This window comes from Danio aesculapii, chromosome 14 (assembly GCF_903798145.1).
Source record: "Danio aesculapii chromosome 14, fDanAes4.1, whole genome shotgun sequence".
Lineage (NCBI taxonomy): Eukaryota > Metazoa > Chordata > Actinopteri > Cypriniformes > Danionidae > Danio > Danio aesculapii.
In genome coordinates, this window is record NC_079448.1 from 55,332,294 (window position 1) to 55,349,853 (window position 17,560).

The 17,560-nt window shown below is 38.5% G+C and overlaps 1 pseudogene; it reads right to left on the minus strand.

The window, feature by feature from the left end:
* The window catches only part of LOC130240392 (probable ATP-dependent RNA helicase DDX41), a 27,116-nt pseudogene extending 9,556 nt beyond the window's left edge, over positions 1-17,560 (minus strand).

Here is a 17,560-nt window from a genome sequence, read left to right on the forward strand (position 1 = left end):
AATCCTTGGTGTGAGAGATTCAACAAGAAACTGGAAATATTCCTCTATTTGCTCCATATTGACATGATAGCATCACACAGTGCTGCAGATTTGTCGGCTGCACATCCATGATGCCAATCTCCCGTTCCACCACATCCCATAGGTGCTCTATTGGATTGAGCTCTGGTGACTGTGGAGGCCATTTGAGTACAGTGAACTCATTGTCATGTTCAAGAAACCCGTCTGAGATGATTGGTGCTTTATGACATGGTGCGTTATCCTGCTGGAAGTAGCCATCAGAAGATGGAGACACTGTGCTCATAAAGGGATGGACATGGTCAGCAACAATACTCAGGTAGGCTGTGGCGTTGACACCATGCTCAATTGGTACTAATGGACCCAAAGTGTGCCAAGAAAATCTCCCCCACACCAATACACCACCACCACCAGCAGCCTGAACCGCTGATACAAGGCAGGATGGATCCATGCTTTCATGTTGTTGAGGTCAAATTGTGAGCCGAGCATCCGAATGTGTCAGCAGAAATGGAGACTCATCAGACCAGGCAACGTTTCTCCAATCTTCTATTGTCCAGTTTTGGTGAGCCTGTGTGAATTGTAGCCTCAGTTTCCTGTTCTTAGCTGACAGGAGCGGCACCCGGTGTGGTCTTCTGCTGCTGTAGCCCATCCGCCTCAAGGTTGGACGTGGTGTGTTCAGAGATGCTCTTCTGCAGACCTCGGTTGTAACGAGTGCTTATTTGAGTTACTGTTGCCTTTCTATCAGCTGGAACCAGTCTGGCCATTCTCCTCTGACCTATGGCGTCAACAAGGCATTTGCGCCCACAGAACTGCCGCTCACTGGATATTTCCTCTTTGTCGGACCATTCTCTGTAAACTCTAGAGATGGTTGTGCGTGAAAATCCCAGTAGATCAGCAGTTTCTGAAATACTCAGAGCAGCCCGTCTAGCAGCAACAACCATGCCACATTCAAAGTGACTTAAATCCCCTTTCTTCCCCATTCTGATGCTCGCTTTGAACTGCAGCAGATCCTCTTGACCATGTCTACATGCCTAAATGCATTGAGTTGCAGCCATGTGATTGGCTGATTAGACATTTGTGTTAACGAGCAGTTGGACAGGTGTACCTAATAAAGTGGCCAGTGAGTGAGTTTGTGTGTGCGTGTATATGAATTATTTATTCCATCCAAGCTAAAAGAAAGACTTTCTCCAGAAGAAAACTATAATAGGAAATAATGTGAAAAATTTGTAAAATATTCAGATCTTTTTTAAATATCACAGGAGTGTGAATAATTTAGTAAAAACTGTATGAGAAAAATCACTAGAACTAATAATTCAGCCTGAGACTGAAGAAATAATCATTTCGCTTTTATTGGTTTCCAGTAAAAAAAATTAAAATAATTATTGCTTTCTGAATCAGTTAATTTGCTCATTAAAAATGAAGAATAGTCCATGATGAATACATTAACAGATTAACTATTATTGTAAAGTGTTACAGAAAAATATAATTATAATTAAAAATACTTTGTCTTCAACTGTTAAGAAAAAAGAAAAAAAAAAAAACCCAATAATAATGGGAATTGGTCGATTTGCTCATTTAAAACAAGCTGAACTTTCCCTGATAATAATAATAAAAATCAATCTCTCTGCATCTCTACAGACATCTGACCTTAAAGTAAGAGAAGATGGTCCTGATGTCCTCCTCGAAGCCCATGTCGATCATTCTGTCGGCCTCGTCCAGAGCCAGATATCTGCAGATATCCAGACTCACCATCTTCTTGTTCAGCAGGTCCATCAGTCGGCCTGGAGTCGCCACCATCATGTGCACACCGCTGAAACACACACACGTTCATAAAGACCTCATCTGAATCACAAATTACCTGTACATGCACGTCAGAAATCTTATTATCACTCTGATAAGAGAATTTTATGATTATTGGGGATGAGTGCTACCATTTATTTTCTTTATGATCCGATATCAAGTATTTCAAGACGAGTATCATTAGCTACGTTTCCATCCACCAATTTTAATGCGCATTTTGGAGATGTGCATAAAAAAACGATTGATGGAAACGGCAAGATGCGCATAAAGTTTGAAAATGCGCATTAAAAGCATATGTGCATAACTGAGTAGGATAAATTTTTAGTCGATAAGAAAAGATGTGCATAAACTATGATGAAACATTTTACTGGACAAATCCCAGTGTGCGCATTAACAAAAGGTCATGTCATTTTGTTATGAGAGATCATGTGATGTTAAAAATTTGTGTGAATAGATAAACCAGCAGGCTGAGTGCATTGCAGAACATCTGAAGTGTTGTTTGGTCATTCTAAAATGCTGTAACCATTGCAGTATTAGGGCCCTATCATACACTCGGTGCAATAAGTGTTTGCCCCGATGTGTTGCTATTTTCAGACCAGTGCAACCTTAATTTATCCTGTTTTCTGCCACGTTGTTTAAATAGCAAATACATTTGCACCACTTTGCGGACTCGTGGGTTTTCCGATCTAGAAAAGAGGTGTGTTAAGGCGCATTGCTATTTTGAGGAACTAAATAATAGACTGTGCAATAGACCAGCTGAAAGCAGGTCTAAAGTCCAGCGCAGAGCGTGTTAGTTGTGCGCCTTGCGTACACATTGCTTAAAACACATAGGATGTACAGCAATATGCAAATGTTTTTACAAATGAATAAGAATAAAAAGATTGTATAATGTTATTATTAAGTATTATTGATTATCTTCAGATTTATATTTGTTGTATTAAACACAAGTGTAGATTTGTCCACCTGTGGGGTTTTGGAGACGTCTGCATCACCATATGGGGCATCACAACAGGACGTGTGTTTAGATATAACTCAGTGTTTTGACCACACTTCATTATTATTGTTCATTTATTCCTTTGCTGGTGATTAGAACTGAATTTAGAAATAGTTTTGACATAAATCGCGAATGAAAGTGAAGAGGGTTGGGGAGTCGGGAAGAAAGTGAAAGTGAACAGTGAGGAGGGCGGTTGAGGAGGGGGATCGATAAAATGAGGTGCTGGATCAGATTTCAGATGTGCCGGATGCGGAGTGTTCTGGCACAAATTAAGCCCTGCCGCCATGTAAAGAGCAAATGCACCATGGCGTGACACAACTCTTAAAGGGAATGTGAGATGAGACTCTGATTGGTTTATTCTCAAAACACACCTCATTAAGAGAATAAGCTCAACCCTGTTAGACCATGCACCACAGCGCAGAGTGTATTTTTCTGTCCTTAAAATAGCGAAAGTGGATTCAGACACGCTCTTAATGCATTTGCATTAGGGATGCGCTGACGTCGGTTATATCCGCGGGCGCTGCGGATAATCCGCGGGGGGGGTCGGGTAATAAAAAATAGATTATGATTAATTGCGGGTTGGCTGCGGGTGGATGTAGCGGGACATAGCAGTGGACCAGCGAAAAAGCAGAGTGGGCTTTGCAGAATGGGAAGATATGAGACGCCCAATAATAATGGATGAAGTGCAAAAGAGTAGCCCACTGATCAAAGTTTCAGTCAGAGGAGTCACCAGAGGAAAATCTGCTCTCGTTCTGGGAGAAACAAGATCGCTTATTTACATTTACATTTAGTCATTTAGCAGACGCTTTATCCAAAGCGACTTACAAATGAGGACAAGGAAGCAATTTACACAACTATAAGAGCAGCAGTGAACAAGTGCTATAGACAAGTTTCAGGTGTGTAAAGTCTAAGAAGCTAAGCATTAGTAGTATTTTTGAGAGAGAGAGAAAGAGGGCTCAGTTAGTGGTATAGCCAGAGAGGCAGTTGCAGATTAGGAAGGAAAGTGGAGACTAAACAGTTGAGTTTTTAGTCGTTTCTTGAAGACAGCAAGTGACTCTGCTGTTCTGATGTAGTTAGGGAGTTCATTCCACCAACTGGGCAGATTGAATGTGAGAGTTCGGGAAAGTGATTTCTTCCCTCTTAGGGATGGAACCACGAGGCGACGTTCATTCACAGAAGCAAGTTTCTGGAGGGCACATAAATCTGCAGAAGTGAGAGCAGATAAGAAGGAGCAAAGCCAGAGGTCGCTTTGTAAGCAAACATTAGAGCTTTGAATTTGATGCGAGCAGCAACTGGCAGCCAGTGCAAACGGTGTGAGTAGCGGAGTGACATGTGCTCTTTTGGGTTCATCAAAGACCACTCGTGCTGCTGCGTTCTGAAGCTTATTCCCATCTGCAGCGCCCTGTGAGAAGAATCTTGTTCATTCCTACAACACGCGGTGCGAGCGAATGCTCATTCAGTGCAGCTGGCCGCATTTTGGAGGCGAGGCGTAATCGCCCGAATCCAGGCACAGTAGATGCTATTCTGTTTTTGCACAGTGTGAAGAAAAAGGCTAAGTAAACACAACATTGCTGCCGTTTAGGCTGAAGCGGCACCGTTTAGTAATCTTGTTCCTGTATCAGTAAAAGCTCAAATGTCTTATTTTTACTCTCTGTATCTATTTGAAAATAAAGATAATGTGTCTAAAGACAAACTTTAGTTTTATGAATTAATGTTCATTTAAAAGGTTTAAGATTAACGTATTACTTACTATCAGAGATGCACAGATTAAAGCTCACTGAATCTGCTGTTAATATCCACGCTGACCTATCATCATGCCTAAAACAAAGAATTAAATTATAAAGTGACGATCAGGTGCGAGTCGGTGTGGATACATATCAGATAAACCTATATGTGTCGGCATGTGGCGGGTGGCTGATTAGTATGAAGCCGCGGATTCTGGTGTCATTTCAGCTGATCTGCACATCTCTATTTTGCACCATGCGCTTTAGACTTTGCGCCTAGGTCGCTAAAATAGAGCCCTTAGTGTTATTATATTATTAATGACCTCCAGAACTGTCAAGAGCGTCTGTGCTCAGCGTCTCACGCCTTCAAACACCACCGCGTGTTCACTGCATGTCAGGATTGCCTTCTGAAGCGCAAGTCACTTATAAATAAAGAAAAGATTCACTCAGCTTCTATTACCGCAGCAAATTCAGTTTTTACTGTTGATATTTGGTGCCAGTTAATCAGGAAGTGCGATTTTGTTTGCTTTGACTCGTTAGATGGAAACGCTGCTTTATTCGCACATCTTTAATACGATAATCCAGTTTTGCACATAAAGTTCATTAGCATTTATTACTTTTATTGTGTTTGTAATGTTTTTTGTAAATCACCTTCAGTATTATTATCAAATAAAATACAACAGACATAATTCCCTCTTACATTTATTAAAATCACAGAACATTATTGATTAAATATATTTTATCTTACAGTATAATGAAGCACAAGAGTATTTATTTACCTGACTGCTAGTAAAAAACCTTTATGTGGGCTTGTGCAAACTCTCTGACATTTAAAAGAATTAATCAAACTTTAGACTCCTATTTATTAAAACTCAACGCATGCATCTATAAAGGCACTGATCTGAATAAGTGCGCAGTGTAAACGCAGACATTGGATACCAGTCACTTTTAAGAGATGATGTAAGAGGATCATCAAAAAAATACAGTCCCAAAATCAGAATAGACGTCAAGATCTGCAGTGTAAACACAGCCTTACATTCACAGCTATCCATTTCTGACACTACATTAAAGATAATGTATTAAAGCAGATGTTTGGACTCACTGTTTGACCACCTCCATCTGCTCTTTGACAGACATTCCTCCGATGCAGAGAGCGCAGCGCATCTGAGGAGCTCCTTCATCCTCCAGCAGCTTACAGTAGTACTCAATGATGCCGTGTGTTTGCCTCGCCAGCTCCCTCTGTGCACACACACACGAAAACGTTAGTCCTTTTGTGAAATCTTGATGTTATATGGTGTAAGTATGTGCGAGTATGTGTTTGTTTTGCGACACGGTGGCTTCAGTGGTTAGCCAGTCACCTCACAGCAAGAAGGTCGCTGGTTTAAGTCCCAGTTGGGCTAACTGGCGTTTCTGTGTGGAGTTTGCATGTTCTCCTGTGTTGGCGTGGGTTTCCTATCCAACACATGGGCTATAGAGGAATTGAATAAATTAAATTGTCCCTAGTGTATGAGTGTGTGTGTGTGTGAATGGGTGTGTATGGGTGTTTCCAGTACTGGACTGCAGCTGGAAGGGCATCCGCTGCGTAAAACATATGCTGGAATAGTTGGCGGTTCATTCCGCAGTGGTGACCCCTGATGAAAAAAGGGACTAAGCCGAAGGAAAATGAATGAGTGAATGTGTATGCTTACATATGTGTATGTGTAGATGTGTGTGTGTGTGAGACTCACGAAGGGCAGATGATCAGCCCGTACGGTTCCCTCTCTCTTACAGAAAGGCAGCCGTTTCTCCTGCTCCAGGCAAAACATGATGATGGGCAGCGTGAAGACCAGCGTTTCCCCGAACCCGTGAACGCAATGCCAATTCATGTCCCTGCCGGAGAGACTGGCGAAACAAGAGGAGCTTAACTGAGAGCACGCATTAAATCTCAACACGTTACTTCATTTTCAGATGATACCATCAGTCAGGGTTGGATGTAATGAGTTGCAAAATGAGGTGTGTGTAAGAGTTCAGAGTTCATTTCCATAAACAGATAACTAACATATTTAGAAATGTTTAGAGATATTTGTAAAATAAGCAAAGCAATTATTAACATATCACCCAAACCCACTACCAATAAATGTAATCAACACAGATAAACTGCTGTAATTCGAGTGGTCTCCTGCTTTTTCCCCCTATAGCTCTTCGTACATATATTTTTCTGTGTAAATTCAGACTTTTTTTCAGTGATATGAGGTTATTTAAATGATTTAATATATTTACTACAATTAAAAGTACAAGTAACAGTAACATTATGTAAAAACCAAGAGTTCAAGCAGATTCAAGTCCCTCTACCTCTGCATGATAATCCAGAACATCACCTGAAGCTAAAGAGCAGCGTATGGACTCACATGGTTGGTATTCCCTGAATCTGAATGGGCGTCGGGTGAACGATCCCCTTCTTCTTCAGTCCTTTCAGAATGGCTGCAAAGAGCATTAGAATCATTAGCATGAGGCTGTGAATTAGAGCTGCACAATATCTGCATATATAACGCATCTGCAGTAGTCACATTGAAGGATCTACCAATGTTGAGTTGGGTTTATAGCGGACCAGGAGCTAGAGTTTTTGGTTTTAACTGGAAGTCAGTCTGCTTTTATGTGCCTGGTTGTAAAGGTTCGAGTAACCCTGGGGATTTGAGTGTGTTGTGCATCAGTTAAGGCAGCGTTAGCACCTGTCAGCTTTAATTGTGGGGAAAAACTGGAAAACTTTGAGCTTTTGTCAGCTAATTTCATCTTCCTGGTTTAAAATAGTTATGCGGCGGGATTAATATCGGTGACGTACGCAAAACTGCAAGTGGAGGGAGTGATTGTGTCTGTTGCTCATTATTATTCATATCAGGTTTTCTTATCCTATAAGAAGACCCTGCTGCTTAATTATTCATGAGCGCACGTGCTTTACGAAGGCAAGACAGACATGCCAAGCTGAGAGACCCAATGAATAGGTGAGATAGTCTCTACACGGCACGAGTCGAATGTGTTTGTTCCATGATCCACAGGGTTTGTGCATGTTTTCCCCCTGTGATTGTCAGGCTTATACAGCAAAGCTGTTGTTTGCAGCAAGCATTTTTGTCGGGAGAGCTGTACGTGAATTGGAGAATGGTGGACTTTGTCTTTATCAGTTGAGTTCATTACAGTCTTTGGTTCGTTATTCAGACAACATCGCCTATATCCGTGCTGCTGTGTTCACATGTTTAAAATCCCCCAGACTACCAGCAGGGTTAATGGTTGGAATAGACAAAGCAAGAGACCTGCTGCAGTGCTATCCACCGTTTCTGATTGAGGAGGAGAGAAGTCCTCCTCATTATAGTGTTTATAGAAACACTATTATCTTTATGATGATAGAACAAATTGTGGTTAGTGTATATGGAATTACGAATAACAAATATATCAGGGCATTAAATAACTTACTGTTTATTTCTTAGCATTTCAACTTAGTAAACTATAGTCATGCGTCTCCTCACAGTGTGTCTTATTTGTGAGCCAAGTGTTCGCTCCACTCTTTCCCTCTGCACTGCCGGCCACACCTACTCTCCCTTCTCCCCGCAGCATTTTATTAACAATTTCTGAGGTATAGACTTGACCTGAAAGAGGGGGCTTCATGGCCCTTTAAGGCTCATGACTGTATGAACATTTTAAGAAAGTTTAAAGCATTCAGGCACAAGAAATTGTACCAGTTGTGACTTTAATAAATATACATTTTATTATATTATTCATACCATGAGTTGTAGTTTTTCCTATGTCTAACTGAATACTGTTTAGACAAAACCATAAAGCAACATTGCATGTGATTTGGCTTATTATTTGTATGCATGACTCAATCTGAATTAATGAACACTTTCTAAATATAGTTAATCAAGGCATCTTATAAACTTGTATTCATGTTTATTCATATATACAACATATGACAATGCCTGATTGTAGCAATATCGTGCAGCCCTACTGTGAATATAAGAGGTGTGATGGCTGGATCTTTACCCTGAGGAAACTTCATCTCTCTGAAGCTCTTGATGGGAGCAGGAATGCCTTCTCCCTCCACCAGAATATGGTATTTCTTCCTCACACGCTCGTGCCGCACTGCAGGCATGCTCAGGATATAACGAGGAGCGTTCCAGCTGAGGACAGATAATTCAGGATTTATTTGATGGTGTTTTATTATAAAAAAAATATAAGCTTTATCTTTTGGGGCCTATACTATGAAGCCGGATTAGCTGGCTAGCTAGATAAGTTTTTTTTTGTCTGCACCAACCTTGGTTTAGATGAAGTATAGCTAGGTTTTAATTGCTCTTTGTTGCCATGGTTAAGTTCAGGTTATGTATGGTTATGTTCTTGGTTATGTACATGTTATGTTCTGGTTATGCTCTAGTTATGTTCTGGTTATGCTCTGGTTTATGTTCAGGTTATGTTCTTGGTTGTGTTCTGGTTATGTAAAGATTAAAAACTGGTTATGCTCTGGTTTATGTTCAGGTTATGTTATAGTCATGTTCAGGTTATGTTCTGGTTATGTTCATGTTATGTATTGTTACATTCAGATTATGTTCTTGGTATGTTCAGGTTATGTTCTTGGTTATGTACAGGTTATGTTCAGGTTATATTCTAGTTATGCTCTGATTATGTTTAGGTTATGTTCTTGGTTGTGTTCTGGTTATGTACAGATTAAAAACTGGTTATGCTCTGGTTTATGTTCAGGTTATGTTATAGTTATGTTCCGGTTATGTTATAGTCATGTTCAGGTTATGTTCTGGTTATGTTCAGGTTATGTATGGTTTACGTTCAGATTATGTTCTTGGTTATGTTCTGGTTATGTTCAGGTTAAGTTCGGGTTATGCTCTGATTATGTTCAGGTTATATTCTAGTTATGCTCTGATTATGTTATGGTTATGTTCATGTTCTTTGTTATGTACAGATTATGCTCTGGTTATGGTCTGGTTTATGTTCAGGTTATGTTATAGTTATGTTCTTGTTTATGTTCAGGTTATGTATGGTTTATGTTCAGTTTATATTCTAGTTATGCTCTGGTTAATCACAGAATATGCTCTTGTTTATGTTCAGGTTATGTTCAGATTATGTTCAAGTTATGTTCTGGTAATGCTCTGGTTTATATTCAGGTTATATTCTAGTTATGCTCTGGTTAATCATGGGCTATGCTCTTGTTTATGTTCTGGTTACGTTCTTGTTATGTTCTAGTTTATGTTTTGGCTGTATTCTGTTTATGTTTTGGTTTTGCTCTGGTTACGTTCTGATTATGTTCCAGCCAACGTTTAGAGATCCCAAACCAAGATTTAACCAATCAGCTGTGAGCAAAGTGGAAATAAAGCCACTCCCCCAGTTTTAGATTCTTAAGAGTAAAGTCCGCTAGATAGTAAAACACTCTTCAACAAAAAATTGTTTGATTTAATACATTTTCTGTGGATTTATATCATTTTTATATCTGTAACACATAAGCAATTTGAGTCTAATAAGCAATTTTTGGTATCAGTAAATATAAATATGTAAATAGCTGCAACATAAATAACCTTTAAATAAGTAGATGAAGCTTAAACAAAATTCTACATATGAGCTTATATTTTCTATTGAACTTCTCTTGCACTAATAAAGCAACCCATTTTCATTCATCTCCTCTTTCATGGACAGCTATTTTCTTCTTGCTATATAAATGTATGTATTTTCAATTTGTTTAATATTTTAATCTAGAAGTCAATCTTTATGTCTCAAGGCCTGTGATTGGCTGTTTGCTGCTAATGTCCCGCCTTCATTTGCATATGCTCATGAACTCAGTATTAAAGTCAGAGTTGACAGAGAAAGCTGATGATTAGATTCATGATACCAGCTAAAATAATCGTATACCACTACTTCGCTTTAGTCAACTCAAAACTAATCCAGCAATCCTGAGTTTGTTAATCCAGCATTATGGCACAGGCTCCTGAAAGTCAGTCAACACCAACTCACCTTGTTTTAATTGGATCTTCATATGTGATTCCTTTGGCCATTTCCTTCACAGACATCAGGGCTGATAAAGATAACGATGCAGATTAATGATGATATGTCTTAACAATAAATGAAATACCTTCATAAATTACGCTGTGTTCATTTACCTCTGCCTTCAGCCACACTCTCCAGGATCTTTTCCTCTTCTTTCAGCTGTTTTTCCTTGGCAGACTCCTTTCGAGCTACAATTATTAATTAAAGAATAGAGAATTATAGTAAAATGTTATGAAGAATTCACTGCTTCTTGAGAAACTGTTAACAATAGTTCTAAATATCCAACAATGCACATCTTAAATAGTGATTTCATTTACATCATAAGATTTCTTTGTTTTACATTTCGTATTGTGGTGTCTGATTGGTCTAACGACATTAATTACCTGAGACACAAAATGTCACTCATGTATTCCCAAATGCTTAAGAACACGACTCTTAGTGATGGAGTAAAGCGTATGAGAAGAGAAAGGCGCCTCCAACAGAGGGCGTGCAGAACAAGAGGACTGGCTGGAAGAGACCGGGGAACATTACCCGAACTCACTGCTCAGCTTACACACATGACTCTCAATGAATGACTGTAAAACGGTCTAAAGTTGATTCACGTTCTGTAATACACTCTGAACAATTATACACCTGTGTACCCGAGAGATGAACTCACTGTTCCGTTCAATAGTATCTGGATGCAGCCTTCATGATGCAAGCTGAGATTGCACCACTCAGCGATGCAATGTCAGACACAATGCACTCAAATGGAGCGAGTGACGTCACGGTGAGGGGTAGGGTTAGATGAGCCCATTAAAAAGCATTGGATGCAGCTCAGATCGCACTGCACCAGGTCTGCATCCAGACCCCTCTCGTTTAGTTGACAAACATGACTTTTTAACGGATGATTTAATTCGATTATACGTTTGTTTCTTATGAATGATCTATAAGCGGTTTCTACAAATTGTGTTTAAATGCTGTGGGAAGATAAACTGATATAATCTAGTTAAAATTAGCAATAATCTATATATAACTGAAAACTTATATTCTTCTTTATACAGACCTTAAAATCTCTTGGTTTCCTGAGCACTTACTGTGCCAAAGTGATGCAAATGCTAAAGGAATCATCTTAACGACTGTTCTTTTGTCTTTGGGTGATACTTTCAAGCTGGCCGGACGGGTTCTGTCTCCAGAACTTCGATTGCATGCTTTGTGTTCATGCTAAAATGCATCATGAATGAGTACTTATACGCTGATGAGATTGGGGCTGGGGGGGAAAGGCAATTCCCCCTGTCGACACCAACACTTCATTTGCATGCTTAGTTTAGGTTTGTCCCCACCTCTCTGTAAAATGTATAAAAACTTAGTGTCTGCTGTACCAAGACGATGACGCCACAGCGACGCTGAGTCCATATTAAAGGATTCTGCTTTGAAGATACTCGAAAGTTCTCCCTGACTTTTTGTCACGTCTTTTGGTGCCGTGGGCCAGACAGAGAAATTCACAACAGTTTGTTTTAGAAGCAGCTTTTAAACCTATGCATGAAGGCAATAAAGAGCTGGAGTATACACACCAGCATTGCGCTTTCTGACTTCTATATACTGAATGTCGTAGGCCCTTTATTCTCAACAGAGGGTAAAGGATTTAGTTTTGTTATTGTATTTGTTTATTCATCTTTTTCACTGGATTGTATTTTATTAATAAAAGTGTATATTATTCATTTCCTTCACTGGAGTGGACACTGGCTTCATTTGCAGAACCCATCAAGTTTACCTTGTTCGGTAAGGTGTGAATCTAATTTATTCCTAGAACAACATTACAAACAGATGGTCCTTTAACTAAACTCTAGCTGAGAAATATAGCCGAGAGGATTCTGGTTTCTTGATTTAATTAGGGTATTAGATAAAGACAATCCAGCAGTATTTAAAATCCTGTAATTTGTATTTCCAGGTTAAAATAGCATGTCATTTGCTTTATTTTCTGCTTTATTTTCACACATAGGTTAGATTAAACATGCCTTTTTATTAATGCCAGAAAAATATGTTTCAAACAGAAACTAACGTTACTTAGTTTACACACATTTATTACAGAACTATCTACATTTATATATTAGAGGTAGAGGTGGGCGATATGACCTAAAATTAATATCAGGGTATTTTTCATCTTCTGAACGGTGACGGTATAATATCATGGTATTACTTTCAATAGCAAAATAATATACATCTCAAGGAAGAACGGACAAAAGAAAGTCTCACTTCTATTGCTCTTTAAAAGTTTGGGTTTGGGTCATTGTAAATGCTCAGTCTCGTTATGAGCTGATCTTCATTTCTCTGTGTTGGTGGAATAAAGCAGGCGAGTGAGCCGCACCAATTTATGAGCAGACAGAGCAGGATTCTCATGATGACCACCAGTGCAATTCCGCTCTTTGTTATGGGCTGTAGTTTCAGTGTAAACTTAGTAAAGGTGAATCTCTTTGGCGATGCTGTGTACAGTGTTAGATTTTATATTTAGCGGACATTTGCGCTGAACACGCGGTGAATGCAACGCATCGAGATTCGGGCACCTTCTCCGAAAACACTCGATTGATCTCAGCTGGCGGATCAACATTTACCTCATGTCATGATCGCTGTCATCTGCGCCATTATTATTATTATAACTTTGGGTGAGGTTTGCAAACCTGTGCACTTTTCACTCTTCAGCCGTTTGCATTTCCTGCAGTAACAAAAGCTCCCTGTTATCTGACAGCAGGAAGCGTTGAGTGACTGACAGCTAATATGAACCAATACAGCAGCAGGGTAGAGCGATTCAGCAAGTTTTTAGAGAAAATCAAATCAGATTGCACTACAACCATTATATTCAGACACACAAATGCTCCCAAATATATTATGAGGGCGCATAGATTACATTTCGGGCGCTCATGCGACCAAAATGGTTGCAATTTCGAGCCCTGTAGTATAAGGACATGTATTCAGACCACAACTGAACGTTTGAAGAAAATTGAATGCCTTATTATTTAGAATTAGCTATTATTGATGTAAATGCAGCCGTTCAAGGCGCATAATTGATTTATTACGGTATTGACGGTATTAGAAAATCCATGTCGTGGCACAATGTCACACTGGTGATGACTATGACACCGGTGTACCGCCCACCCCTAATTAGAGGTAATATAAATGTCAAAATAATAAAATAAACAAGTTAAATGGCTAAAATACAGTTTAGATTGCATTTTATTAAAGCTACTTTTAGGCTTAAATTTGTAAAAAATGTCTACAGTTAATACTGCGTTTGTTAACTCTATCAGTGTGAATTTACCATCACTAAGATTATCATGTAATTCTTTATTGTCAGAATTGTTATGTACTATCATCATGGCAAAGATAATATAAACGAGTTACAAACACTATTATGTTTAAAATGAGTTGCAACAGGCGACGTGGTGGTGCAGTGGGTAGTGCTGTCGCCTCAAATCAAGAAGGTCGGTGGTTTGAGCCTCGGCTGGCATTTCTGTGTGGAGTTTGCATGTTCTCCCCGTGTGCGCGTGGGTTTCCTCCGGGAGCTCCGGTTTCCCCCACAAGTCCAAACACATGTGTTACAGATGAATTGGGTAAGCTAAAACTGTCCGTAGTGTCTGAGTGTGAATGAGTGTGTGTGGGTGTTTCCCAGTGATAGGTTGCAGCTGGAAGGGCATCCGCTGCGTAAAAACATACGCTTGATAAGTTGGCGGTTCATTCCGCTGTGGCGACCCCAGGTTAATAAAGGCTGAACAGAAAATGAATGAATGTGTTGCAACGTACACTCACTGGCCACTTTATTAGGTACACCTGTCCAACTGTTTGTTAACGCAAATTTCTATTCAGCCAATCACATGGCTGCAACCTCAATGCATTTAGGCATGTAGACATGGTGCAGGATGACATCACGTCAATATGGAGCAAAATCTCTGAGGAATATTTCCAGTATCTTATTGAATCTATGCCACGAAGGATTAAGGCAGTTCTGAAGGCAAAAGCGGGTCCAACCCGCTACTAGTGAGGTGTACCTAATAAAGTGGCCACTGAGTGTACATCATATTTCAGTAGTTTTGTCTTTTTATGAAAACTAAATTCGCTGTTTCACATTAGTTTCTGACACTTGAGCACAGGCGAGTGTGTGAAGACCTTCTGCTTTCTCCTTGAGGTGCTGATGTTGGTCCAGCAGGCTGACATTAGACCGAGGACCCAGACCTTCATCCTCATCCTTCTGTTCTCCACCACTGTCCTTCTGTTCCTCCTCCGTCAGGCCTTTACCCCGCAGACGCATCACCTTCTGGAGCTGCACACACACATACACACCGATATATTATCCACAATCCCAGCTCCCAAAACCAGGATTCTCTCCCCTCATCCCTACACACAAAATCCTCCATTTCTGAGTGGGCTTGACAAACCACCTGTAGAAACCCTCTTCTCTCCATATGCACCAGACACTTTACTTAAACTCCACCTTACAAGACTTATTAAGGAAAACAATGTTTCCCTATGAATGTACCACAAATCATGCTGCACAACTTGTTTTCTTCAACACTAAAATACCTGCTTTGCACAATATTGTTCTGTCCAATGTAAAAGTATTTGCACAGTCTGTCTTAGCTTGTGTGTTAAGTCTTTATAGTTTATGCATTATAGTTAGATACGTGCTCCGGTTTGTTAGTTATGCATAGGTTTAAAATCGCTCTAACGTTCAGTGTTGTGCTCATATTTATGATTATGTTTATATATGTAGCACCGTGGTCCTGTGAGACATGACACTTCTTCCCTCTATATGTCCACACATGTAGCAGGATAACAATAAAGCTCAGCGTGAACTTGAATAAGGACTACTTTCTTACCATCTGCTGCTTTCTGATTTTTACAGGAACATACGGCACATAGTCATCGTCCTCTGAACCCTCAGAAGCAGACTTCTCTGAGTACACTCTCTGACAATCACAAAACACACAGCATTACACACACATACATTAAATATGATCACATTTAGCTCAGGTACCAATTCTCTCCATTATCTAGTGACTTATTATCTATTATTAAGATACTGTCTGTTTATTAGTACTTATAAAGTGTGATCTTATTCTACATCTCTAAGTCTACCCAATACCTAAAATCAACTGCTACCTTACTAACTATTAATAAGCAGATAATTAGGAGATTGCTGAGCTGTTGATAGCCTGAATTGTACCTTAAAATAAAGTGATGACAATAGTTAAAAGATAACTTGAAAACTCAATTCTTTGGATTTATTGGAGTATTTGAGTGAGAGTAAAACAATCATATCAATCTTAACACTACTGTAAAACTTGCTAAACCTCTCAGGAAATGGTCAAATGTTTTGTTTTATTTGTCATGATCCACCAAATGTCATCTGAAGTGAATGTAAACATGTCTGAAAAATCTTTAAATTACATTTTTAACTAAAATAAAATGAAAACGTTATCAGAAGTTTACAGAACGAAGCAAAAACACAACTATAAATCTAGAAAAAGTCTAAATTTTCATATTAATGATTCATTTTTTTTACACAGATGATTGTTTCACACTCTTTTACATCTTTAAGTACATTTATATTTACACTAAAGCAATGTTTACTTACTACCCAATACCTAAACCTAACTACTACCTTAATAACTATTAATATGCAGCTAATAAAGAGTTTACCGAGCTGAAAGTCATAGTTAATGGTTTGTTAATAACAACAATAGTACTTTAAAATTGAGTGATACAATTAAGAGATATCTTAATTATCAGATTGAGTAAAATGATCTTATTTATTTTATTCTACTCTGATAACACTTGTGTAAAACCTCTCAGGAAATGGTCAAATGCTGTTTTATTTTATTTGTCGTGACTGAAAAATCAGGGTTAATCCACCAAATGTCATCCTAAATGGTAAACATGTCTGAAAAATCCCTAAATTACATTTTTAACAAAACAAAATGAAAAACTTTATCAGCAATTTACAGAACGAAGTAAAAACACAACTATAAACCTAGAAAAAGTCTAAATTTTCATATTAATGATTCATTTTTTACATAGACGATTGTTTCACACTCTTTAAGTACATTTATATTTACACTAAAGCAATGTTTACTTACAACCCAATACCTAAACCTAACTACTACCTTAACTATAATATGCAGCTAATAAGGAGTTTACCGAGCTGAAAGTCATAGTTAATGGTTTGTTAATAACAACAATAGTACCTTAAAATAAAGCGATACAATTAAGAGATATCTTAATTATCAGATTGAGTTAAATGATCTTATTTATTTTATTCTATAAAACTCTGATAACACTTGTGTAAAACCTCTCAGGAAATGGTCAAATGCTGTTTTATTTTAGTTGTCGTGACTGAAAATCATTGTTACTCCACCAAATGTCTTCCTAAAAACTAAACATGTCTGAAAAATCTCTAAATTACATTTTAACTAAACAAAATGAACAACTTTATCAGTAATTTACAGAACAAAGTAAAACATTTATACAAAGTAAAAACTATAAAGCTTGGAAAAGTCTATATGTTCATATTACTGATTCGTTTTCAACATAGACGTTCGTTTAACACTCTTTCCATTGTAAATTACCTTTGTATATACATTATAGCAATGTTTACATAATCAATGTAAACTCTTTCGAGTAAATTCAGATTAATCGAAAACATGAATAGTAATTCGCTTTACTCCACACATCTAGCTCTTTATAAACACTGCTAAAATGCATTTTCCTTTCAATATACACACTGGGATCAATATAAAAACATATAATAATAGAGATCACCAGTGTGTGTGAATATGCTACTCGATTAAGATGCGTTTATTTTACGTTACACACTAGCAAAACTCACCTTTTTGGGTCGGTTTTCCGTTTCCATGATGCTTGACGGCACTGGCTTTAAAATGATGAATTATTGATAATATTTTAGTAGAATAAATGTCACATTACACAGCGACGTCAAGCATTGTTTATACTAGCGAGCATTCTAACCGCTACCGCAGCG